The sequence below is a fragment of the Ranitomeya variabilis genome, chromosome 4 (assembly GCF_051348905.1).
Source record: "Ranitomeya variabilis isolate aRanVar5 chromosome 4, aRanVar5.hap1, whole genome shotgun sequence".
Classification (NCBI taxonomy): domain Eukaryota; kingdom Metazoa; phylum Chordata; class Amphibia; order Anura; family Dendrobatidae; genus Ranitomeya; species Ranitomeya variabilis.
Genome location: NC_135235.1, coordinates 317,235,213 through 317,261,834, shown reverse-complemented (window position 1 = coordinate 317,261,834; position 26,622 = coordinate 317,235,213). Strand labels below are relative to the sequence as shown.

General features: G+C 46.0%; 1 protein-coding gene across 1 annotated transcript in view; it reads right to left on the bottom strand.

Moving 5' to 3' along the window:
• The window catches only part of LOC143764643 (uncharacterized), a 92,942-nt gene extending 66,589 nt beyond the window's left edge, over positions 1 to 26,353 (bottom strand). Inside the window, exon 1 of the mRNA XM_077250440.1 lies at positions 26,200 to 26,353. The gene's annotated coding sequence lies outside the window, so the exon portion shown is untranslated. The remainder of the gene's footprint in view (positions 1 to 26,199) is intronic.
• Between the last annotated feature and the right edge of the window lie 269 nt (positions 26,354 to 26,622).

Here is a 26,622-nt window from a genome sequence, read left to right as displayed (position 1 = left end):
CGCTGAATCGGTGTGTGTGACGCGGATTCAGCGATGTCTTCACTGGTAACCAGGGTAAACATCGGGTTACTAAGCGCAGGGCCGCGCTTAGTAACCCGATATTTACCCTGGTTACCAGTGTAAATGTAAAAAAAAAAAAACACTACATACTTACATTCCGGTGTCTGTCGGGTCCCCCGGCGTCCGCTTTCCTGCACTGTGTCAGCGCCGGCCCTAAAGCAGAGCGGTGACGTCACCGCTGTGCTCTGCTTTACCGCCGGCGCTTACACAGTGCAGGGAAGCGGACGCCGGGGAACGCGACAGACACCGGAATGTAAGTATGTAGTGTTTGGGTTTTTTTACATTTACACTGGTAACCAGGGTAAACATCGGGTTACTAAGCGCGGCCCTGCGCTTAGTAACCCGATGTTTACCCTGGTTACCCGGGGACTTCGGCATCGTTGGTCGCTGGAGAGCTGTCTGTGTGACAGCTCTCCAGCGACCACACAACGACGAAACAGCGACGCTGCAGCGATCGGCATCGTTGTCTATATCGCTGCAGCGTCGCTTAATGTGACGGTACCTTTACTATTGGAATCATTTTACCCCAGAAAAATGGCGCAAAGACAATGGGGCCTATATGTTTTTCACCATACAGATAAGCTTGGCATAAAAAGAAAGGGAAAGAAAAGTAACTTGCATAAAGCAACGTAGAAAACGAGGAGGATGACTGGAATAGCAGCATGGGGACATACACGCTAGGAGCTTAATCCTGAGGATGAACAGCTTCATATTTTATTTTCTTCTTACTGTATCAAATTACTTATATTTTACAAATGGGAGTGTGTGATCCCACTGCTGAAATATCGGCCTGTGTACTGCAGCTCTAACAAGGCTTCTTAATCCGGCAATACAGAAAACTAGTGCAGAGAAACATGGAGGATAGATTCTACCATAACTGATGATAGCTGGAGCCTGATGCTGCAAAACTAATCCACTCTTTACACATGTGCTCCACTGTAAAGTCGAGCAACAAGATTTGCAAGACCCTGGACCAGTAATCCAAGTCCACCATGCCAGCGCCCTGTGGTCACTGGATCAGGATCCTATGAATCTTTTTGCTTAAACCTGATGCAACGTATTGTAGGCAGAAGAGTACTTGGCAGTTGATCTCACCTGTAGTCTACGTGTCCGATTAAATGGAATCGGTCAGCAGATTTTTGCTATGTAATCTGAGAACAGCATGAGGTAGGGGTTAAAACACCAAATTCATTGATGTGTCACGTGTCAGGCTGTGTGCTGTTGCTTAATTACACTGAATAGAAGGATTTATCACCTGGTGATTATCACTGACCGGACTACAGCAGCGCGTGAATGATAGTCCAACCCCCCCCCTTCCCGGCAGGGGGCAGCTGTGGTGTGGGCGGAGTTCGCTTTCTCACCTCCGCTGCATTGCTAAATCTAAAAACCCTGTCAGAACTGCTGCACCCAGTAAACTAAGTGGTACATTGTTGGATTCAGGGTCTCTTTGCCTTCATTATGCTGCTCTCAGATGAGGTCGCAAAAACTTGCTAACAGATTCCCTCAAAGGGCAGTCAATGGTATAAATTGAAGCAAAATCTGTTCCGTGCTCGCTTCGATTTACATAGCCACCTGCCCTATGCCCATAAAGAAACTTATCACCAAGTTTTCCCAATACAGACTAATTCCACCACCTTTAATGCCTCTTTTACCGCAGTCCAGCATCCTGTATACAAGCTCCCAACTACCTCTGCATACCTAGAAAAATGCTTAAGATTCCACCATACGCCGCGGTCCGGTGTGCATTGTAGGTCTTGGCCCGGCACCTCCTCTATTCCCACTATCGCTGCCCTCCTGCAATGACTGATGATGATGATGACGCATCCTATGTCATCCATACTGCGCTCCTGCGCAGTGGGAACACAGACCTACGAAGATGTGCTTCGCTCTGCACTGCTAAGGGCAGACTACATAGAACATCCCACAAGGCACACTCGGCGGCCTTAGTTCCGGGCCATCGCCTCGCTCTACGTATATGCATTACAGGATGTAGGAATGCCCATAGCGGGGAACGCTGCGCAGAACGAGATTGGTGGCACTGTACTGATGACGAAGTACACTTCATCGTCAATGAGCAAAAAAGAGGAAAGGGACGATAAACTGGTCAAAAAGTAAGGAACAAAATATATACTTTATTGCTAAAAAATTAGTTAACAACTGGTGAGGGGGAAAGGGATGTACATTGCATGTCACACATTATATGCTGTAACAACGGCAGCGCATTCACATGGGAAAGTGGCAGAGGAGAATTAAGGCTGCAAAGTGACGATAACCATTGATGAATATCCATTCAAGGATATCAGGAAATTAAAAAAAAAAAAAAAAAGGATAAACAAAAATAACTTGGGACATATACAGCAATTGTCCCACAATCAGTCCTATGCATAGTGATTCTCTGTTCTCTGCCGAGTAATCAGAAAAAAAAAACAACTTTGTGGCCCGCTTGTCAGGAGAGGACCAAAGCCGTACACAGCAGAGAAAACTCCGTCTGCATAGGAAGGAAACAGACTGTCTAAGGAAATGGCGCTATTTCATCAGCAACCAAATGTGACCTGAAGCCCAAACCTAAAGGCTCATTTACAAGGATACAATGTAACAAGTCAATGGCCCACAATTGAGACCTTCTAAAACTGTGCAGGCACAGAGCGATTGTTCGACCCCATACAGAATGCATATTGTCGGCAGCACATTCCTGGATGATGAGCTTCACGGCCATAACCATCGAGGATGCATATAAAGGATATAATCCGCTGACAGATAAGCTTGGACTTGTTCATTGGACGATCTGTGGCATGCTTTTTTGGGCGCGTTATCAGAAATGAGTGCACTTGTAAAAAAAAAAACAACAACAAAAAAAAACTTTGGTGGCCTAACTAGATGGCAGTTTACAAGGAAAAGGAAGAAATACAGATCCACATACCGTAGCTTGGGACGGAATTATACAGTATGTTATATTCACCATGTTCACCGTGTTGGGAAGATTTTTACAGCTGGTATTTAATGTAAACCCACATCCACCCAACATTACCCTTTCCTGACACACCACTATCGGCCTCATATTAACAGCTTTGCTACTTTGAAGTGTTTAAAGCCACTTTCCTATGACTAAATCCTTATAACAGAACAATGTAAAGACTTGGGCCACTCCCAAAAAGAAAAAAAAAATGAACCTATTTCCAGGCAGTGGCTAAAGCATTTTCTTCTGTAAAGTCATTACTTAAATTTCTACAAGAACTTTACCCCAATAAATGCAAGAACAAAGCCAAACACCAGGGAGTCCCCGAGGGCAGGTTCATACACGTGAAATCAGTTTTCAATGCATTCAAGCTAGAAACTACATAAACGATGACAGACACTATTGCAACAGGACGTAGTACCAGACCTGGAAAGCCGAAGCACTGGCGATAGCGGTGTACCACCCCACATGAAGCACAGCAGCTCAATGTCCCCAGTACCCGGTTCCTCAGAATGCATACACTGTGGAATAACAGGGGAGGAGGAAGCCACTGGCTCCCTGCTCCACCATTCAACCTGAAGGTCAGCGATTAAGATCACTAGATCATACCTGCTGAGAGCAGCCTCAGTCCACACTCTGCACAGACCGCAGCACCTCATGGGGGGAATGAGACTAGATGATCTGCTTTAGTTTTAGACATTTTTCTTAAGTTGTCAGTACTTGGGGGAACTGTGGGGGCATCTATGGATCAGGGTACTGTACATCTATACTTAAAGGTACATATTAATCAATGCAGCTTGGAAAAATATCAATTTCCACAATTGGATGTGTTAAAAAAAAATGTCCTTGTGCTGGGATAATCTTATAAATGTACCCCTAGTGTGTAATGGCTGTGTCTGATCTTACCACAGATCCTAGGCAGGAGAGGAAGCAAAAGAGTATACAGACAGGTATCACAGATGCTGCATTCTGTGAGGGAAAACACTGTATTCAAATAGGCAGGAAAATATCTGATCTCACAGAAAGAATCAGCTGCGATCCCATACTGTCCGGTCTGTATACTCTTTTGCTTCCTCCCCTGCCCAGGAGCTGTAGTATGATCAGACCACATCCCTGTACGATCAGACACAGCCATTACACAGTACACAGCAGGGGCACATTTATAAGCTCTGCACAGCCCCGCGTGAATGGAGGGCGGTCATGGTCATAGCAGCTCCACTCATTCTTTTGAGAGTGCCAAACACCGCTTCAATGCAGCACTCAGCTATCTCTAGAGGTCCCGTTAAGTTCTCTCTTCTGCACCTGATAAATCTATGGGTGCGTGTATAACATCAGATATCACCCGAGTGCAGTGCGATTCCCGCCAACAGAGGAGATGTCGAAATTTCTCCGTCTCCTCCGCAGCTGTGCTGTGATTCTCTCATGTGAGAGGCTCAGAGCACAGTAGCATGACACTCGGCTCACGCTCGCAGCAGGCAAGTATCATTACCATAACGCATCCGAAGTGATACACTAATGGGAATCCGGCCTAACGCTCGACTTACATGTCTAATATACTGACCGTGCTCAGACTGCAATGCCTGACCTGACGTGCCTTATCATATACGGTGTAAGATTGCACTTACTGAGTGTATTGGGGGACACTCGCTTGGCATGGGATTCAAGCACTTAGACACGTTTTTTCTACTTAAACAGTCCACACGGTTTATTAGGGCATCATAAACCTGATTATGCACAGTTCATCATATACACTTCATAGAACACAATAGGCACCAACCGGTGACATTAAGTTGCAGCTTTATCTTTAGACACTTCATATTCGGCTTTTTCTCACGGACGCTAAACATGCTGGACCTCTCACTTCGTCCAGTTACCATGGGTGTCCGTACGCCGAACAATTCATCAATGTCCCTAGTCATATAGCGCACATGACATTGGGTCGCGGCCTCTAAACACGCTGATCCTTATCTGACCAGTTGCTGTGGGTGACCGCACAGCACCCCATACGCTGGGTTACCTTCTAGGAGCTCCTGCTCCATACACTGACTCCTGTCAGTACTCTCTCAGGGAAGCTGCCGAACTGGGATCACCGTCCTGGACAATGCCTTGCTCACCAGGCCACCTGACAGTCCAGATCCTCAGACGGGCTGTAGCTTCCCCAAACGCAGTGCCATCACGGACTCTGCACACGCGTCCTTTCTATGCGTTATTCAGGACGTCCATCCTCATCTGGGACCGTCCAACACACAAGCCCCCAGGTCCAAGGCCTCCCCCATGTGCTCTTCAGGGATCTAGTCCTACTCTCAGGACCTCCCAACACAGAGGCCCTCCAGGACCTGGCACACAGACCACTCAGGTCCATCCATCTTTTTCCCCATGTGACCACATGGTCACATTATATACTTGTAACCACTCCCATAGTTGGGAGGTGTGTGTGTGGCTAGTTCAACCATTACAACTACAGATATGCCTCCATGCATATCCTGAGGAGCACAGGCAGCGCCCCCTAGCTGTAACAGGGGTCACGGCATCACAACGGATATTAGGCAGTTAGGGTCAGGAAGCCCACGGTTGGGCATGTGAATGAAGCCTGGGACTGGGTCGCGGTTAGCAGTGGGGTACCACAGGGGTCAGTATTGGGCCCTCTTTTTAACATATTTATTAATGACCTTGTAGGGGGCATTCAGAGTAGAATTTCAATATTTGCAGATGACACTAAACTCTGCAGGGTAATCAATACAGGGGAGGACAATTTTATATTACAGGATGATTTATGTAAACTAGAAGCTTGGGCTGATAAATGGCAAATGAGCTTTAATGGGGATAAATGTAAGGTCATGCACTTGGGTAGAAGTAATAAGATGTATAACTATGTGCTTAATTCTAAAACTCTGGGCAAAACCGTCAATGAAAAAGACCTGGGTATATGGGTGGATGACAAACTCATATTCAGTGGCCAGTGTCAGGCAGCTGCTACAAAGGCAAATAAAATAATGGGATGTATTAAAAGAGGCATAGATGCTCATGAGGAGAACATAATTTTACCTCTATACAAGTCACTAGTTCGACCACACTTAGAATACTGTGCACAGTTCTGGTCTCCGGTGTATAAGAAAGACATAGCTGAACTGGAGCGGGTGCAGAGAAGAGCGACCAAGGTTATTAGAGGACTGGGGGGTCTGCAATACCAAGATAGGTTATTACACTTGGGGCTATTTAGTTTGGAAAAACGAAGACTAAGGGGTGATCTTATTTTAATGTATAAATATATGAGGGGACAGTACAAAGACCTTTCTGATGATCTTTTTAATCATAGACCTGAGACAGGGACAAGGGGGCATCCTCTACGTCTGGAGGAAAGAAGGTTTAAGCATAATAACAGACGCGGATTCTTTACTGTAAGAGCAGTGAGACTATGGAACTCTCTGCCGTATGATGTTGTAATGAGTGATTCATTAATTAAATTTAAGAGGGGACTGGATGCCTTCCTGGAAAAGTATAATGTTACAGGGTATATACACTAGATTCCTTGATAAGGCGTTGATCCAGGGAACTAGTCTGATTGCTGTATGTGGAGTCGGGAAGGAATTTTTTTCCCCATGGTGGAGTTACTCTTTGCCACATGGGTTTTTTTTGCCTTCCCCTGGATCAACATGTTAGGGCATGTTAGGTTAGGCTATGGGTTGAACTAGATGGACTTACAGTCTTCCTTCAACCTTAATAACTATGTAACTATGTATGTGCACATGTTGAGTATTTGCAGATTTTTCTGTGGGAAAAAACAGAGCACTGGCAGGATAAATGCTGCAAAATACACGTGGCTTTACCATCCGGCAGATTTGAAAAGTCAAATTATAAACTGTCCAACTTGTACGGACATCTCACTGATGTGGGGGCTGGAGCAAAAAGAAGAGTAATGAACACTCTCCCCAGTTCCCCAGGTAATCACTGGCATCACACAGGCTCTTCTTGAAGATTACTGTCATTTTTAAAAATACACTGTGGATTGTGCCGTTTAGAGCAGAGGGAGTGTTACTGCATATGTAGATACTCCTTGGCTTAAAATACTCCTTAAAACCTGCTACGAGGTGTATTTTTATTTTAATGAAATACATTTAGAGCGACTTCTGGCTAGAAAAATGTTCCATGAACTCTGCACCAGATGCCTGTGTATGGACGTAATACAGGGAGACAGTAAGGCAAACACATCCTAGAATAATCCAAATGGAAAAAAGCAGTAATTGTGCCAGCTCCACAGCAACAGCCGCAACGTGTGAACTCAGCTGTAGGCCAGTTGTAAATAGCGACCGGTCGCTCGTCCGCATTGTGAACGGGTGCAGGAGCTGCCAGCTTTTACCATCCGTTCATGGAGGCCTAGCTTACAAAGGAGTGTGCAGTGTCTGTCTTGGTGGCAAATACCACAGGATGCCTTTAGGTCTGGTGGAATTCAGTCTACTACATCTTGCTGGCCCCCTCCAATAAGCCTTAATGGCCAAAAATTATGTAAAACAGAAAGCACTGCGACTCCATCTGCATCATTATAGTCAATGGCCCCGTCAGCACATACATCCGAATCTCGTTTTGCCAGGGTTCAGAGCTAAGACCCGATGGAGTCATGGAATATAGGGTCAAATGCTATGTGAACATAACCCCATGTCAACTTTTTTGAGATGTGTTGCTGTCAACAATCTTAATCAGTTTTTTTTTTTCATTGGAAATGTAAAAATGTCTATCTTTCAACTTCTGATCTGTGTTCTATGCTCTGTTGTGAACAACATATGCTGATAAAAGATTTCCAAAGCATTGGATTCTTGCTTTCTTTACATTTTACAGTTTTGCAACTTTTTAGCAATTGGAGTTATTTATATAGGTGTATGTGGACACCCACAGGAGGTGAGGGTGAAGAATAGCACATGACTACTTTTGTACAGTATGTAATCATATTATTAAAAACATACGCACAGGTGAGTCAAAAATATTCGCACTTTGGCTGTAGAATTTATTTTACACAACTTTCAGAAAAGGGAAATACATAATTTCTCCATATAAAACGCCTAGCTTTTCCATATACTTTGTCCATCTGTCAGCGAGCTTTCATATTCTCTCATTAAAAGATATTTTAGGCTGAGCTGCGAGCCATTAATGTGTTGTCCTCACCTTTTCATCAGATGTGAATCTTAAGTCTTTCTAGGGCTTCTTTCAGGGGACATAACCCACGGTCACTTATCAATCCAACAGAAACAGTTCACGTGTACGCTCAGTGTTGTCACCAGTTGTGGATAGGCCTCCTTCACAGCTCACACTGGTGTGGGCTTCCTTGAACTTCTCTGCCCATTCAAACACACTTCATGGTAAACCACTTTCTCCATACTGTGCACAAAGTATTTGATAAATATCGGCATCAGACATTCTCTGACCAGGGCTGTGGAGTCGGAGTCCATTTTGGTGGAGTTGGTGTCATGGAAATTGCAAGGAGTCGGAAGGTTTGGCCGACTCCATAGCCTTGGCAGAAGTCATCTAATGGGCTCCAAATATTCTCTGCAGCAAGACGACCCCAAACATACAACCAATATCATTAAAGGGACTCTGTTACCCACTGGGTCGTTTTTAGCCTATTAATATGGGCATACAGGTAATACAATGGTACAAAGTCATACCTGTATGCCTCATATCAGCAGTATTCTTGTGGAGAAATCCTCTTATTCTGTTATGGTAATGAGTTGTTCCAGGCTCCGGGGCGTGCAATGGCTCGAAGAAAACTCTGCCTCCGGTCTTCATTATCATTCGAGCCCCCTCCAATCAGTGTCACACTGCTCTGTGACATGTAGTGGTGGCCCCGCAATCCCCAGAGCCTGGAAGAACTCATTACCATAACAGAATAAAAGATGATTTCCCCAAAAGAATACTGCTGATATGAGGCATACAAGTTTAACTGTTTTTACCATTCTATTACCTGTATGCCCATATTAATAGGTTAAAAACGTCCCAGGGGGTGGCAGATTCCCTTTAAAAACTATCTTCATTGTAAAGAACAAGGAGTCCTGAGCTCTGATCTCATCCAGCCTGTTTGGGAGTACATGAAGAGACAGAAGGATATGCACAAGCTTTGTACACAGAAGATCTGTGGTTAATTCTCCAAGATGATTGGAAGAACCTCCTGCCGAGATTCTTCCATAACTGTGTGCAAATGACAAGTGCACCGAGAAGAACTGCTGCTGTTTTGAAGGCAAAGGGCGGTCACACCAAATATTGATTTGATTCAGATTTCTCTTTTGTTCATTCACTTTGGGGTTAACTTGATAAAATTAAACTATTATCGCTTCTATTTTTTTAAAGCTTTCTTACTTTGAAGCATTTTTTACACACCCATCTAAAACTTTTACAAAGTCTTGCATATATGGAGAGTATACGAGTACATATACAGTAGTGTAAAACCCTTGTGTTTTATAACTGGTCTATATACATCAAGCTGCTGTACGTACACACACACACACACACACATATATATATATATATATATATATATTCATTCTATAACTAGTCATGTATACATTACACCATGTATCCAATAGAGAGAGGGAGATGTGCTGTAGAGATACACAATATAAATACACACTGTATAGACATACACAGGACTAGCTGCACACTTGCAGAATACAATGTATACATACCGTATATACTCATGTATAAGCAGAGTTTTTCAGCACATTTTTGTGTGCTGAAGACGTCCCCTGGGCTTATACACGAGTCACGGTACAGAAAGCCAGCGGGGGAGGGGGGGCGGCGGAGCAGCTGGTGCCAGGAGTCGGCGCACACATCATACTCCCCTACCTGTGCGCCCTCGGTGCTGGCACTACATCTCGTTCCGGCCCCGGGCGCCTGCCTGCAGCTCTCCTCTCCTGAGCGGTCACGTGGTACCGCTCATTAAGGTGATGAATATGGACGCGTCTCCACTCCCATAGCCGTGAAGCACATATTCATCACCTTAATGAGAGGTACCACGTGACCGCTGAGCACAGGAAGAGCTGCAGGCAGGCGCTGGCTGATGAAACAAGATGCAGTGCCAGCACCGAGGGCGCGCAGGTAGGTGAGTATGATGGGGTTTTTTTCAATAGGAAACATGTACACAGGGATAGGGGATAAGGAGGCATGCATACAGGGACGGGACGGAACGGGGGAGGCACGCATACCAGGACAGAAAAGGGGAAGGCACGCATACAGGGACAGAACAGGGGAGGCACGCATAAAGGGACAGAACGGGGGAGGCAGGCATACAGGGACAGAACGGGGGAGGCACGCATACAGGGACAGAACAGGGGAGGCAGGCATACAGGGACAGAACGGGGCAGGCACGCATACAGGGACAGAACGGGGGAGGCATGCATACAGGAACGGAACGGGGGAGGCATGCATACAGGAACGGAACGGGGGAGGCATGCATACAGGAACGGGGAAGGCATGCATACAGGAACGGAACGGGGGAGGCATGCATACAGGGACAGAACGGGGGAGGCACGTATACCGGGACAGAAAACAGGGAGGCATGCATACAGGAACGGAACGGGGGAGGCATGCATACAGGAACGGAACGGGGGAGGCATGCATACAGGAACGGAACGGGGGAGGCATGCATACAGGAACGGAACGGGGGAGGCATGCATACAGGAACGGAACGGGGGGAGGCATGCATACAGGAACGGAACGGGGGGAGGCATGCATACAGGAACGGAACGGGGGGAGGCATGCATACTGGAACAGAACGGGGGAAGCATGCATACAGGGTCAGAACAGGGGAGGCATGCAGACAGGGATGCATTCATACCAGGACAGGGAAGGGGGAGCCATGCATAGCAGGACAGGGATGAGGAGACAATGCATACCCGGCTTATACTCAAGTCAATAAGTTTACGCAGTTTTCCGTGGTAAAAGTAGGTGCCTCGGCTTATACTCGAGTATATATGGTACATAAATGGGAGGACATATCATTGATGCACCCCGTCCCAAGCAGGTGGAATTGTGCATTATGACTGCAAAAGGTCCATATATTGTCCTTGAACAGAGGCCTCTTCTCTGTGTCTGCCAATGCATATATGCATAGGAGATTGAGTGTAGGGATACATGGTATAGAATAGCACATGACTATTTGTAGTTGTAGAATACATAAATATATATATTTATTGAGAGGAGGTATATGGATACACAGTAGGATACAGCGTATACAGTGGGGAGAATAAGTATTTGATACTCTGCCAATTTTGCAAGTTTTCCCACCTACAAAGAATGGAGAAGTCTGTATTTTTTATCGTAGGTACACTTCAACTGTGAGAGACAGAATGTAAAAACAAAAATCACAATGTAGGATTATTAAATAATTAAATTTAATTTTACTCCATGAAATAAGTATTTGATCACCTACCAACCAGCAACAATTCTGGCTCTCACAGACCTGCTAGTTTTTCTATAAGAAGTCCTCCTACTCTGCACTCATTGCCTGTAATAATTGCATCTGTTTGAACTTGTTACCTGTATAAAAGACACCTGTCCACACAAACCTCTCCACCATGGCCAAAACCAAAGAGCTGTCTAAGGACACCAGGGACAAAATTGTAGCCCTGCATAAGGCTGGGATGGGCTACAGGACAATAGCCAAGCAGCTTGGTGAGAAGGCACCAAAACTTGGCACAATTATTAGAAAATGGAAGAAACATAAGATGACTGTCACTCTTCCTCAGTCTGGGGCTCCATGCAAGGTCTCACCTCATAGGGTAAAGAAGACCCTGAGAAAGGTCAGGAATCAGCCCAGAACTACATGGGAGAACCTGGTTAATGAAGTGAAGAGAAGTGGGACCACAGTCTAAAAAAATTACCGTTAGCAACACACTATCCTGACATGGATTAAAATCCTGCAGGCCAAGCAAGGTCCCCCTGCTCACACCAGCATATATATATATATATCTCCATACAACCACCTCCTGTGTGTGTGTATATATATATATTTTTTCTCCTGTGAAATAAAACAGAACTGATTGAATCAGTGTACCGTACTTACTTTGAAAATCCATGTCAGAATACCTGCATAATTCTGATATATTACCAATATTTCAGTCCAGCTAGACCTTCTATAAATGTACAATGTAAGTACACTACCCTCATCAGGTCCACAAGACACAGGAGCTTCTCACAAAATTACAATATCATCAAAAAGTTAATTTATTTCAGTTCTTCAATATAAAAAGTGAAGCTCATATACAATTACATTATAAACAGAGTGATCTATTTCAAGTGTTTATTTCTGTTAATGTTAATGATTATGGCTTACAGACAAAACTCAGTATCACAGTAAATTAGAATACTTTATAACACCAGCTTGAAAAATGATTTTAAAATCCGAAATGTTGGCCTACTGAAATGTACGTTCAGTAAATGCACTCAATACTTGGTTGGGGCTCCTTTTGCATCAAACAGGCTATGTGCACACGCTGCGGATTACTCTGCAGATTTTTCCGGAATGCTTTTGGTAAATCCGCCCTGCGGATTAAGGGTATGTGCACACGTTGCATTTTTCCCGCAGATCTGCAGATTTTTTTTTCCACGCAGAAACGCTGCAGATCTGCAAGTAATTTACAATACAATGTAAATTAATGGCAAAAAAAAATGCTGTGCTAATGGTGGGGAAAAATCTGCACGGAAAACGCAGATTAAAAAAAGGACCATGTCATTTCTTTGTGTAGATCTGCTGCGTTTCTGCACCCATTCCATAATAGAAATCTGCACAAAAATCTGCAACCTGTGCACATATACCATTACTCCTTCAATGCGGCGTGGCATGGAGGCGATTAGCCTGTGGCATTGCTGAGGTGTTATGGAAGCCCAAGTTGCTTTGATAGCAGCCTTCAATCTGTATTGTTGGGTCTGGTGTCTCATCTTCATCTTGACAATACTCCATAGATTCTCTATGGGATTAAGGTCAGGCGAGTTTGCTGGCCAATCAAGCACAGTGATACTGTTGTTTTTACACCAAGTATTGGTACTTTTGACAGTGTGGACAGGTGCCAAGTCCTACTGGGGAATGAAATTTTCATCTCCAAAATGCTTGTCAGCAGAGGGAAGCATGAAGTGCTCTAAAATTTCCTGGTAGACTGTTGCACTGACTTTGGTCTTGGTAAAATACAGGGGACCTACACCAGCAGATTACATGGCTCCCCAAACCATCACTGATTGTGGAAACTTCACCCTAGACCTCAAGCAGCTTGGATTGTGGCCTCTCCACTCTTCCTTCAGACTCTGGGACCTTGTTTCCCAAAGGAAATGCAAAATTTACTTTCATCTGGAAACACCACCTTGGACCACTGAGCAACAGTCCAGTTTTTTTCCTCATGGGCCCAGGTAAGACACTTCTGGCGTTGTCTATTGGTCATGAGTAGCTTCACACAAGGAATGTGACACTTGTAGCCCTTATCCTGGATACATCTGTGTGTGGTTGTTCTTGAAGCAATGACTCCAGCAGCAGTCCACTCCTTGTGAATCTCCCCCAAATTTTTGAATGGCCTTTTCTTAATCCTTCCAAGGCTGCAGTTATCCCGGTTGCTTGTGCACCTTTTTCTACCACACTTTTTCCTTCCACTCAACTTTCCATTAATATGCTTGGATACTGCACTCTGAACAGCCAGCTTCTTTAGAAATGACCTTTTGTGGCTTACCCACCTTGTGGAGTGTGTCAGTGACTGCCTTCTGGACATGTGTCAAGTCAGCAGTCTTCCCCATGATTGTGGAGCTACTGAAACAGACTAAGGGGCCTTTGTAAAGGGAACCTGTCACCCCCAAAATCGAAGATGAGCTAAGCCCACCAGCATCAGGGGCTTATCTACAGCATTCTGTAATGCTGTAGATAAGCCCCCAATGTATCCTGAAAGATGAGAAAACGGTAATTAGTCTTACCGGTAATTGTATTTCCAGGAATCCATCCTGACAGCACCACTGGAGGACGTCCTTCTTACCCTCAGTGGGACAGGAACAACAAGCGGTTAAAAGGACCCTCTCCACTCCACCCACCAGTGATTTTCTAAGTACCACATCTGGATGGATGCAAAAAAGAGAGTTTAACAACAGTCATATACCAGTGTTACATCACATTAGTTAATAGTATAAACTTGCAGTGGGAGGGAACTAGTAGTGCTGTCAGGATGGATTCCTGGAAATACAATTACCGGTAAGACTAATTACCGTTTTCCAGTTCACCATCCTGACAGCACCATTGGAGAAATATTAAAGGATGTTAAACTAGGGTGGGACTACTGCATGTAATACTTTTCTACCAAAAGCTAACTGATCTGATGAGACATCTAATTTATAGTGTCTAGCAAAGGTAGAAAGACTGGTCCAAGTCGCCGCCCTACAAATTTGCTCAGCTGAGGCTCCCCCCTTCTCCGCCCATGATGTAGAGATAGCTCGGGTTGAATGGGCTCTAAGAATATCCGGGGGATCTTTCCCTTGGTCTGTATATGCTAGGTTTATCATGGTTTTGATCCACCTAGCAATGGTTGATTTTGCTGCCTTGCAACCTCTATTTGGACCCCTGTACTGTATGAACAAGTTAGTGTCTCGTCTCCAACCTTCCGTCGCCCCCAGGTATTTTAGAACAGTCTCCCTAACGTCAAGGTTATGGTAGACCCCTTCCTTTGTGTTTCTAGGGTGTTGGCAGAATGAGGGAAGGATTATCTCCTGATTTATATTTGTTGAGGACACTACTTTGGGAAGGAAGGCTGGGTTAAGTCTTAAGACTATCCTGTCGTCAAAGATCTGAAGATATGGGCCTGAGTGGAAAGAGCCTGCATCTCCCCCAATCTCTTAGCTGACGTGAAGGCAATCAGAAAGGCAGTTTTAAAGGAGAGATTGGCTATGCCCATATCTTCTGATAACAAGTACGGGGTTTTACACAGGGTATTAAGGACCAGGTTTAGGTCCCAAGGAGGAGTTGATTTTCTCACAAGTGGTCTCATTCTCTGCGTGGCCCTGGAAAATCTTGCTATCCAAGGATGGGAGGCTAGTGACGTATCAAAAAAGACACTAAGCGCTGCAATCTGTACTTTCAAAGTACTAGGCCGGAGGCCCTTCTCAAAACAGAGTTGCAGGAAGTCGAGAATTCTGGGAATGTCAGGTTTTGAAGTATCCACAGAAACTTCTCCCAGAAAGGAACAATATCGCTTCCAGATTTTGTTATAAATTGCTGAAGTCACCGGCTTTCTGCTTGCCTGGAGTGTAGTAATGACTTCTTCTGACAGGCCTCTGGATCTTAGGGTTCGCCGTTCAGGATCCAAGCAGACAGGTGAAGAAAGTCTGGGTCTTTGTGGAACACCGGCCCCTGTAGTAGAAGGTCCTGCCTGATTGGTAATAAGATTGGTCTTTCTGTTAACATTCTGGATAGTAGAGAGAACCAGCTCCTTTTTGGCCAAAAAGGAACTACCAGGATTACGGTTGCTCTCTCGTCTCGTATGTTCCTGAGTGTCTTCGGTATCAGAGGAAGAGGCGGAAATGCGTACAGGAGACCTTCTCCCCAATACTGAGACAAGGCGTCTACTGCAGTGGCTCCGTCTAGAGGATTGAGAGAGAAAAATGCTCTGGTCTTTGTATTTGACCTGGTGGCAAAAAGATCCACCTGAGGTGTTCCCCATTTCTGGCACAGACTGCTGAATATTTCTGGGTTCAGTTCCCATTCTCCGGGATGTACAGACGTTCTGCTCAAGAAGTCTGCTACTTGATTCTTGGCGCCTTCCAGGTGAACTACCGATGGATTTGACAGATTTCTCCGCCCATCTGAAAATCTGGTCTGCTAGGTGTTGCAGCGGTGGATGTTTCGGACCTCCTTGGTGTCATAGAAATGCCACTGCTGTGACATTGTCGGACAGTATCCTTACGTGTCTGCCCCTGACCTGTGACTGGGCCTGGTATAACACCTTCCAGATCGCATACAGCTCCCTGAAGTTTGATGACCTTGCAGCAATCTGAGGAGTCCATTCTCCCTGGTAATATGTCCTTTCTATATGACCGCCCCATCCGAATTGACTGGCGTCTGTGGTAACCGTAACACAGGGATCGAGGATCCATGGAACTCCCTTTTTTAAGTTTTTCGGTGTGGTCCACCAGGTTAGGGATCTCTTTACTGACGGAGACACAATCATCTTCTTAGGGAACTGTGTTTCCTGTTCCAAGATTTCAAAATCTCTCTCTGTAATCCCCGCGAGTGGAATTGGCTCCATTTCACACAGGGTATGCATGCCGTCATAAAGCCCAGAATCCTCATTGCCTCTCTTATGGAGGGGGTACTCCTCCTGAATTGATGTATGTCCCTGGTCAAGGCCTCCTGTCTGTCTTCTGGTAAAAAAGATGTTCTGACATTGGAGTCTAATATGACCCCCAAAAATTTCATTCTGGAATTTGGGACCAGGCAAGATTTTTTCCAATTCACAATCCACCCCAGATCCTGTAGGATGGAAAGTGTGAAGCTCCAGTCTATTCTGAGAAGTTTCTCTGATCTCGCCATTATCAGAAAGACGTCCAGATATGGCACTATGGTCACATTCTGGTTCCTTAGATAGGCCACAACTTCTGACATTAGTTTGGTGAATATTCTGGGCGCCGAAGCAAGCCCAAAGGGGAGACATTTGAACTGGAAGTGATACATTATTCCCTTGTTCATTAGGGCAAATCTCAGAAATTTTTGGTAGGCAGTGTGTATTGGGACATGGTAGTATGCATTGCTTAGATCTAAGGTGCACATCCCCATGTCCTTGTCTATGAGAGGCGTTGTGGACTTTATAGATTCCATCCTGAATCTTTTGTATCGGACCCACCTGTTTAGAGGTTTTAAATTTATGATCGTTCGGGAGTCCCCCACGTTTTTTTTATTGAAAATAAGTGAGAGTAATGGCCGTTGCCTCTTTCTGAGATGGGTACTGGGATTATTGCGTCTAACTATCAACTCCTGGATGTTTGTCCACATAGAGGAGTCTGAGAGCGGACAGGGTCGGGTTACAACAAATCTTTCTGGGGGACTGCTGGAGAACTCTAGCTTGTACCCCTGAGCAATTACCTGCAGAATCCAAGGATTTTGGGATACTTTCTGCCAACCCCCTAGAAATTTTTGTAACTGACCACCCACCTTGATGTCATTTATTCGGCTTTACTGCACCTGCACTTGGGAAGATGGAGTCTCTACCCTTTCCACCCTTGGGATAAGACCACCTCCCAGTCTTCCCTTTCCCCCTGTAGTCTGTCTTCTGACTAGGTCGGGATCTACGAAAGGGCTGGTACTTTTTTGTATTTTCCTCAGGGAACCCCTTCTTTTTATCTGAGGCTTTTTCTTAAGATGTCATCTAGAATAGGCCCAAATACATTATTCCCTGAGAATGGGATTCCGCACAATTTATTTTTTGATTGGATATCCCCCGACCAAGTCTTTAGCCAGATAGCTCTTCTGGCCACGTTGGATAAGGACTCGCTTCTGGCAGCGAAGCGTACAGATTCTGCAGAAGCGTCTGCCATAAAACCTGTTGCGAGCTTAAGTAACGGTAGGGATTTGAGATTAACATCTCTGGAAGTTTTAGCTTTGAGATGTTCCTCCAAATCATCTATCCATAGATGCATTGATCAGGCTACCGATGTTGCAACTATATTGGCCCGTATTATTGCTGCGGAGGAGTCCATCTGCTTTGCGATCCATTAAATCATTTAAAGTGGAGGAGTCCTCAAATGGAATTGAGGTCTTCTTCGCCACTTTTGCCAACGGGACATCAATCTTGGGAACTTCATCCCACACTTTAATGTCCTCTGGATTATAAGGCAAACGGAGTCTGAAATCTCTGGGTACTACTAGTCTCTTCTCCGCTTCCTGCCATTCTTCTAGAATCATGGAACGGATGTGATTGTTGACTGGAAAAACCTTTGTGACCTGGGCATGTAATCCGCCAAACATTTCATCCTGGATCGAGGTCTCCTCTGGCGTGTCCTGTAACTGCATGGTGTTACGAACTGCATGAAGAAGCTCATCTGTATCTGCCGCCGAGAAGAGATATCTCTTCCCTCTGCCCAATGATCCGTCTCTTTCCTCCTGGTCTGAATCCTCCGAAATCTCTCCTTCGGAAGAGGGACTAGACTCTCTTGGCCTTTTCCGTGATGTTTGCGGTTCCGACTGGCTTGTCTGGGGAAGATTCAAGCTGGAGATGGATGCCTGAACCTCTTGACGAATCATTGTCCTCATACTGGCTAATAATGCAGTCTGTTCATCACCCACAATTTTAGATGTGCACGACTTGCATAGTGGCTTCCGCCAATTTCCGGAAATTTAGCAGCACATATTGGGCATTTATTTTTCCCTGATTTTTTCCTTTCGGATGTGGGGATAGGAGGCTCTGCCTAGGATAGATAGAAATACATAGATACACCTTGTAGATAGGAAAGTAGGGGGAGGGGTGAGCATTGTCGTATGGCTTAGTATAGCCTACTCACGTGCCCCTGAAGCTGGTCAGTCCCCTCAGGTCTGGCAGTTTCCTCCATAGTGAGGACAATTTACCATATAGCCGAGTGCTCCTTTTGTCAGGATGGCCGGCGGCATAAAGACCCTCATAAGGCGTTTATATAGGTTTTACCTGGTTGATCCTGCCCTCCTTACCGCCGCTGCGGTTTAACGTGCTGCTCTGCCCTGAGGCCGGCGCTACTGCCGGCGCCATTCTCCCACGCTGCCGCCATCGCTGCCGCGACCGGAAGTGACGCGGCAGTCGCGGCCGGAAGTGACGCGGCCGTTGGACCCGGAAGCCACCTGGAAGCTGATGGGGAACGCTGCGGCCGCCGCACTCACCCCCCGGCAGAAAGCGCCCGGACCAAGAGCCCCCTGAACAGAGGAGACGGACCCGACCCCAGGAGCAGCGCTGCACTGGGGAGGCTGAGGGACCCCCCATAGCAGGTATCAGCCGCAGATATCTTGCGGCAGGGAAGGGAAAGGCTGGGCCCCCCGATCCCCACCATCTGCACAGCACCGTCGGAGGAAAAGCTTGCCGTTCCTATCCGCAGTGGGACAGGAAAAACACTGGTGGGTGGAGTGGGGAGGGTCCTTTTAACCGCTTGTTGTTCCTGTCCCACTGAGGGTAAGAAGGACGTCCTCCAATGGTGCTGTCAGGATGGTGAACTGGAAAAAGAGGTTAGATTTTACTCACCTGGGTGGGCGGTCCGATCTCATGGGCATCATGGTCCGGGGCCTCCTATTTTCTTACGATGACGTCCTCTTCTTGCCTTCACGCTGCGGCTCCGGCGTACTTTGTCTGACCTGTTGAGGGAAGAGCAAAGTACTGCAGTGCGCAGGTGCCGGGCCTCTCTAACCTTTCCCGGCACCTGCGCACTGCAGTACTTTGCTCTGCCCTGAACAGGGCAGACAAAGTACGCCGGAGCCGCAGCATGAAGACAAGAAGAGGATGTCATCGTAAGAAGATGGGAGGCCCCGGACCAGACTGCGACGCCCATCGGACCAGACCGCAGCAGGACCGTCCCTGGGTGAGTATAATCTAACCTTTTCTTCTCATCTTTCAGGATACATAGGGGGCTTATCCACAGCATTACAGAATGCTATAGATAAGCCCCTGATGCTGGTGGGCTTAGCTCATCTTCGATTTTGGGGGTGACAGGTTCCCTTTAAACGCTTAGGAAGTCTTTGCAGGTGTTTTTTGATAATTATTATAAGTTACCGAGATAATGACTTTTGGGTTTTCATTGGCTGTAAGCCATAATCATCAACATTAACAGAAATAAACACTTGAAATAGATCACACTGTTTGTAATGACTATACAATATATGAGTTCCAATTTTTGTATTGAAGAACTGAAATATATTAACTTTTTGATATTCTAATTTTCTGAGAAGCACGTGTGTGTGTGCGCGTGTGTGTGTGTCTCTCTCTCTATATATATATATTAGTGAGATGGGTGTATGGAGACAGTATAGCAGTGTGTAATATATAGGAGGCAGGTGGATGGAGACAGTACAGCAGAGTATATATACAGGAGGCAGGTGTATGGAGACAGTATAGCAGTGTATATATGAGGTGGGTGTATGGAGACAGTATAGCAGTAGGTGATATATATAGGAGGCAGGTGTATGGAGACAGAATAGCAGTGTATATGTACAGGAGGTGGATGTATGGAGACAGTATAGTAGTGTGTATATATAGGAGGTGGGAGCATGGAGACAGGATAGCAGTTGATATATGATGTGGATGTATGGAGACAGTATAGTAGTGTGTATATATAGGAGGTGGGAGCATGGAGACAGTAGAGAAGTGTATACAGCGCCTTGCAAAAGTATTCGGCTCCCTGGAACTTTTCAACCTTTTCCCACATATCATGCTTCAAACATAAAGATACCAAATGTAAATTTTTGGTGAAGAATCAACATCAAGTGGAACATAATTGTGAGCTTCAACGAAATTTATTGGTTATGTTTTTGTGGAAAATCAAAAACTGAAAAGTGTGGCGTGTAATATTATTCAGCCCCTTTACTTTCAGTGCAGCAAACTCACTCCAGAAGTTCATTGTGGATCTCTGAATGATCCAATGTTGTCCGAAATGCCTAATGATGATAAATATAATCCACCTGTGTGTAATCAAGTCTCCGTATAAATGCACCTGCTCTGTGATAGTCTCAGGGTTCTGTTTGAAGTACAGAGAGCATCATGAAGACCAAGGAACACAACAGGCAGGTCCGTGATACTGTTGTGAAGTTTAAAGCCGGATTTGGATACAAAATGATTTCCAAAACTTTAAACATCCCAAGGAGCACTGTGCAAGCAATCATATTGAAATGGAAGAAGTATCATACCACTGCAAATCTACCAAGACCCGGCCGTCCCTCTAAACTTTCATCTCAAACAAGGAGAAGACTGATCAGAGATGCAGCCAAGAGGCCCATGATCACTCTGGATGAACTGCAGAGATCTACAGCTGAGGTGGGACAGTCTGTCCATAGGACAACAATCAGTCGTACACTGCACAAATCTGGCCTTTATGGAAGAGTGGCAAGAAGAAAGCCATTTCTCAAAGATATCCATAAAAAGTGTCATTTAAAGTTTGCAACAAACCACCTGGGAGACACACCAAACATGTGGAAGGTGCTCTGGTCAGATGAAACCAAAATCGAACTGTCTGGCAACAATGCCAAACGATGTGTTTGGCGTAAAGGCAACACAGCTCAACACCCTGGACACACCATCCCCACTGTCAAACACGGTGGTGGCAGCATCATGGTTTGGGCAGCCTCATGGTTTGGGCCTGCTTTTCTTCAGCAGGGACAAGGAAGATGGTTAAAATTGATGGGAAGATGGATGGAGCCAAATACAGGACCATTCTTGAAGAAAACCTGTTGGAGTCTGCAAAAGACCTGAGACTGGGACGGAGATTTGTCTTCCAACAAGACAACGATCCCAAACATAAAGCAAAATCTACAATGGAATGGCTCACAAATAAACGTATCCATGTGTTAGAATGGCCAAGTCAAAGTCCAGGCCTCAATCCAATCGAGAATCTGTGGAAAGCTGAAAACTGCTGTTCACAAACGATCTCCATCAAACCTCACTGAGCTCGAGCTGTTTGCCAAGGTAGAATGGGCAAGAATTTGAGTCTCTCGATGTACAAAACTGATTGAGACATAGCCCAAGTGACTTGCAGCTGTAATCGCAGCAAAAGGTGATGCAACAAAGTATTAAGTTAAAGAGGCAGAATAATATTGCATGCCCCACTTTTCAGTTTTTGAATTTCCACAAAAATTTAAAATAACCAATAAATTTCGTTCAACTTCACAATTGTGTTCCACTTGTTGTTGATTCTTCACCAAAAATTTACATTTGGTATCTTTATGTTTGAAGCATGATATGTGGGAAAAGGTTGAAAAATTCCAGGGAGCCGAATACTTTCGCAAGGAACTGTGTATACAGAGTGTAGGTGTATGGGGACAGAAAAGCAGTGTATATATACAGAAGGTGGGTGTATGGAGACAGTATAGCAGTGTCTGGTGTATGGAGACAGTATAGCAGTGTATATATACAGGAGGTGGTGTATGGAGACAGTATAGCAGTGTCTGGTGTATGGAGACAGTATAGCAGTGTATATATACAGGAGGTGGTGTATGGAGACAGTATAGCAGTGTCTGTGGTGTATGGAGACAGTATAGCAGTGTATATACACAAGAGGTAGTGTATGGAGACAGTATAGCAGTGTATATATACAGGTGGTGTATGGAGACAGTATAGCAGTGCATATATACAGGTGGTGTAAGGGTATGTTTCCACGTTCAGGAAATGCTGCGTGTTTGACACTGCGTAGAGCCACAGTGTCAAACAAGCAGAATCCAGATGTTACAGCATAGTGGAGGGGATTTTATGAAATCCCGTCTCCACTATGCGTGGTAACACGCATCCGGCGGCCCTGCGATTCCGGACATGCAGCGTGTCTTTTTAGATCGCAGCATGTCCGTTTACCTTGCGGCGATGCTGCGCTGCCGCAAGGTAAAACACAGGGCCCTATGTGTGGGGTGGGATGATGCCGGATGTGTGCAATGAACACATCCGGCATCATCGCGTCTACAGAAGGGGGCGGATCTTAGGGCGGAGCGGGTTTGCCGCTCCGTCCAAACCGCGGCCATCCTGAACGTGGACACATACCCTAAGGAGACAGTATAGCAGTGTATATATACAGGAGGTGGTGTATGGAGACAGTATAGCAGTGTCTGTGGTGTATGGAGACAGTATAGCAGTGTCTGTGGTGTATGGAGACAGTATAGCAGTGTATATATACAGGAGGTGGTGTATAGAGACAGTACAGCAGTGTCTGTGGTGTATGGAGACAGTATAGCAGTATATATACAGGAGGCAGGTGTATAGAGACAGTATAGCAGTGTATATATAGGAGATGGGTGTATTGAGACATATATATATATATATATATATATATATATATATATATACACACAGGAGGTGGTGTATGGAGACAGTACAGCAGTGTCTGTGGTGTATGAAGACAGTATAGCAGTGTATATATACAGGAGGCAGGTGTATGGAGACAGTATAGCAGTGTATTTACAGGAGGCAGGTGTATGAAGACAGTATAGCAGTGCATATATACAGGAGGTGGTGTATGGAGACAGTAAAGCAGTGTATATATTCAGGAGGTGGTGTATGGAGACAGTATAGCAGTGTCTGTGGTGTATGAAGACAGTATAGCAGTGTATATATACAGGAGGCAGGTGTATGGAGACAGTATAGCAGTGTATTTACAGGAGGCAGGTGTATGGAGACGGTATAGCAGTGTATATATACAGGAGGCAGGTGTATGAAGACAGTATAGCAGTGCATATATACAGGAGGTGGTGTATGGAGACAGTAAAGCAGTGTATATATTCAGGAGGTGGTGTATGGAGACAGTATAGCAGTGTCTGTGGTGTATGGAGACAGTATAGCAGTGTATATATACAGGAGGCAGGTGTATGGAGACAGTATAGCAGTGTATATATACAGGAGGTGGTGTATGGAGACAGTATAGCAGTGTCTGGTGTATGGAGAGGGTAGAGCAGTGTATATATATACAGGAGGCAGGTGTATGGAGACGGTATAGCAGTGTATATACAGGAGGCAGGTGTATGGAGACAGTATAGCAGTGTATATACAGGAGGCAGGTGTATGGAGACAGTATAGCAGTGTACATACAGGAGGCAGGTGTATGGAGACAGTATAGCAGTGTATACACAGGAGGCAAGTGTATGGAGACGGTGTAGCAGTGTATATACAGGAGGCAGGTGTATGGAAACAGTATAGCAGTGTATATACAGGAGGCAGGTGTATGGAGACAGTATAGCAGTGTATATACAGGAGGCAGGTGTATGGAGACAGTATAGCAGTGTATATACAGGAGGCAGGTGTATGGAGACAGTATAGCAGTGTACATACAGGAGGCAGGTGTATGGAGACAGTATAGCAGTGTATACACAGGAGGCAGGTGTATGGAGACGGTTTAGCAGTGTATATATACAGGAGGCAAGTGTATGGAGACGGTGTAGCAGTGTATATACAGGAGGCAGGTGTATGGAAACAGTATAGCAGTGTATATACTGGAGGCAGGTGTATGGAGACAGTATAGCAGTGTATATACAGGAGGCAGGTGTATGGAGACGGTATAGCAGTGTATATACAGGAGGCAGGTGTATGGAGACAGTATAGCAGTGTATATATAGGAGATGGGTGTATGGAGACAGTATAGCAGTGTATATATTCAGGAGGTGGTGTATGGAAACAGTATAGCAGTGTCTGTGGTGTATGGAGCCAGTATAGCAGTGTATATATACAGGAGACAGGTGTATGGAGACGGTATAGCAGTGCATATACAGGAGGCAGGTGTATGGAGACGGTATAGTAGTGTATATACAGGAGGCGGGTGTATGGAGACAATATATATATATATATATATATATATATATATATATATATATATATACCGTATTTTCCGGCGTATAAGACGACTTTTTAACCCCCGAAAATCTTCTTAAAAGTCGGGGGTCGTCTTATACGCCGGGAATCGTCGTGTACGCCGGTGTATATGGTGGGTGGGGAGGGGGAGTGATCCTGATGACGAGGGGGCGTCTCACAGGAAAGTGAGTAATCCCCATTACCTTATCCTAGCGGTGCAGCGTGGGGGTGTCAGTGCTGGGAGCGGCGGCGGCGGCTGCTGTGTTCTGGTGCGGCGGCTCCTCTTCTGTGTGGGGCCTCTGTGCTGTGAGGTGGCGGCGGCAGCGGCGTATCTTTATCCAGTTGGGGCTCCTCCGGCATCTCCTTAGCCCTGGAGGCCCCGCCGCAACTCCATCGGTGCAATGTGGTGGCCTCCGGGAAAATGGCCGCTGCTCAGATTCAGATCTCGTGTCCCGAGATTTCGGGACGAGATCTGAATCTGAGCAGCGGCCATTTTCCCGGAGGCCACCGCATCGCACCTATTGAGCTGCCTCCGGGAAAATGGCCGCTGCATTGCACCGATGGAGTTGCGGCGGGGCCTCCAGGGCTAAGGAGATGCCGGAGGAGCCCCAACTGGATAAAGATATGCCGCCGCCACCGCCACCGCCACCTCACAGCACAGAGGCCCCACACAGAAGAGGAGCCGCCGCACCAGAGCACAGCAGCCGCCGCACCAGAGTACAGCAGCCGCCGCCACTCCCAGCACTGAGACCCCCACGCTGCACCGCTACGATAAGGTAATGGGGGATACTCACTTTCCTGTGAGACGCCCCCTCGGCATCAGGATCACTCCCCCCCCCCCCAAAAGGCACATATTCACCGGCCCTATAAGACGACATAGGGTGTATAAGAAGACCCCCGACTTTTAAGAAGATTTTATATTTTAACTGGTAAAGTTGGGGGGTCGTCTTATACGCCCAGTCGTCTTATACGCCGGAAAATACGGTATATATATATACACACACACACACAAGAGGCAGGTGTATGGAGACAGTATAGCAGCGTATATATACAGGAGGCAGGTGTATGGAGACAATATAGCAGTGTATATACAGGAGGCAGGTGTATGGAGACGGTATAGCGGTGTATATACAGGAGGCAGGTGTATAGAGACAGTATAGCAGTGTATATACAGGAGGCAGGTGTATGGAGACAGTATAGCAGTGTATATACAGGAGGCGGGTGTATGGAGACAATATATATATATATATATATATATATATATATATATATATATAGATAGATAGATACAAGAGGCAGGTGTATGGAGACAGTATAGCAGTGTATGTTACTGGTTGCACAGATGCAGAACACAGTATATAGATTTAGGTATAACCCAGGTCGTGGGCTGTATACAGCCCCGGATAGTCGCCACACACCCGCACATGGCTCTCGACACGGCCAGGCTACGGGCTCGCACTGACAGCCGGGTCTCCGGTGATGCTCCGGAGGATGCTGCTCGCAGTGACACGGCCACAGCTCCTGACACCCGGGCCTTGTCTCTGCAGCAAGCAGGGGGCGGGGCGGGGCCTGACATCTTGCTCCGCGCACAGACGACTATGGCCCTGGGGCAAGGTGTAACTACGGAAACCGAGCACAGAACAGGTGAGTAGCGGGAAGGGGAGTATCCGGCATCGCCATACTCACCGCACACACATCACCAAGTCCGGGAGCCTCCAGCACACAACATTCCCAGCTGCATCCTTCACCTACTCCGGATCCACATTCTGGGAATAGAGATCCTTCCGCCCATTGACCATAAACGGGAGCTCCGTGATGCGCCGAACGCGAGCCGTTGGGTGTGTTGCGATCACGTCACGAACGTCACTATGTAGCCATGCTCCTTTCTGGAAAAGTAGTCCGTGAAGCGAGAGGATCTTCGCGATGTTCGTCTGCTCCATCTCGTCGTGACGCTCGATTGTACAGGGCAGAGTGCACACTCGTGGGGGAACCTGTCCACAGAAGTGTTCATGGTCATCACATTTTTGTGCATTTTTCTTATGAGACTAATGATCTATAGTGTAAGGATGCAGACAAAGTATGAGATCCAGAAGCCATGGAGAACAGTGA